Source organism: Rhincodon typus, chromosome 15 (assembly GCF_021869965.1).
Source record: "Rhincodon typus isolate 14 chromosome 15, sRhiTyp1.1, whole genome shotgun sequence".
Taxonomy (NCBI): Eukaryota; Metazoa; Chordata; class Chondrichthyes; order Orectolobiformes; family Rhincodontidae; genus Rhincodon; species Rhincodon typus.
The window spans coordinates 16,995,370-16,996,787 of NC_063346.1; positions in this window are offsets into that span (position 1 = coordinate 16,995,370).

Here is a 1,418-nt window from a genome sequence, read left to right on the forward strand (position 1 = left end):
GTGTTGATTGATGTTTGTGCAATGAATTCCTGGCATCATTGTTAAATTTGCCTGTCACTGGATTGGCCATGGGTCCGATTATCCTACTTCAAGATGTTAATTTGAAGTAGCGATTGTTTGTTTTATATGGAATGTCTTCCTGGCTGGAGAGCAGTCAAGGTTATTCTTCCAGGACAGGCCTATCAAACTCATGAATCAAACAGGCAGGGGCAAGACCACCATCAGGCCTTCCCAAGGAGTCAAGACTCCAGTGTTCAAAGACTTGTGGCTGGCCAATCAGATTTTGGCAGCTCATACGCTCAGCAATGCCACCAAAGAAGTTGTTGCTGCTTCCACAAGGGTCCAAGGATTGTGGATGACCGAGGGGAATTTATTATGTATTATTTCCTATTTGGTGGCATTTTCTATTGGCAAGTTTATCCTGTTTGAATTTTGTGAGACCAAATATTTGGAAAGAGCTGCTCACCTGCTCCCACCTATAACTCCGAATGATATTAGTATGCAAATTCATAACAGATGTCGTTTTAAATTTTGCACTTTGGAATGGCAGCTAGTTGATCTCAGAAAGTGAGGCACAGGTATGCAGTTAGTTAAGGGACACTGAAGTGCAAATGACTAGTTCACTATTGATTGGTAACTTGCATGGCTATAGGACCAAACTACGTTGGTTTTGTCTCTGCACTAATAATCTTTCACTGTAAGTTAGCTTATGAATGGACAAACTTTTCTTCCAGTCATACTGTCCAATTTACTATCATGTAATCATTAGCGCAACTCTGTAACTGTGTAATGGCCTGGGAGTGAAAGGTGCTGTATAATATCAGTCAAGTACATATGCACCGTCCCTCTGCAGAACAACTGGGACACAGCAGGACTGTCACTGGAACAGAAGTGAGGGCACGTGATCCAGTTTATGTACAGGGGCTCAATTCCCCTGCAGGACGGTGAGCTAGAGGTAGAGTTAATCCACCAGACGGCCATAGAGTGGGATAAATAAAGACTGGAGGCTACCATCCTCTGCGATCAAAAATTGTCAATCTGGCTATAGGGTTAGGTTTTTAAGACCTATGTGCACTTATCACTGCTGTACAGGTTAAAGACCAGGTTCTTGAAGAAAATGGAAGGGACATGTGGCAGAAGTATAGATGTGGTGACTGATTTACCATGTCACAGGAAGAGACAGGCCTGAAATGTCACGTCTTGGAGAAAATCCTTGGGAAGGAGTAAAGCATTCAAGAAGCTCAGGGCAGGAGACTGAGAGGATCAAAAACAAAACAAAGTTGCTGGAAAAGCTCAGCAGGTCTGGCAGCATCTGTGGAGGAGAAAACAGAGTTAACGTTTCGGGTCCGGTGACCCTGTTAATGTTTCGGGTCCGGTGACCCTTCCTCAGAACTCAGTTCTGAGGAAGGATCACCGGA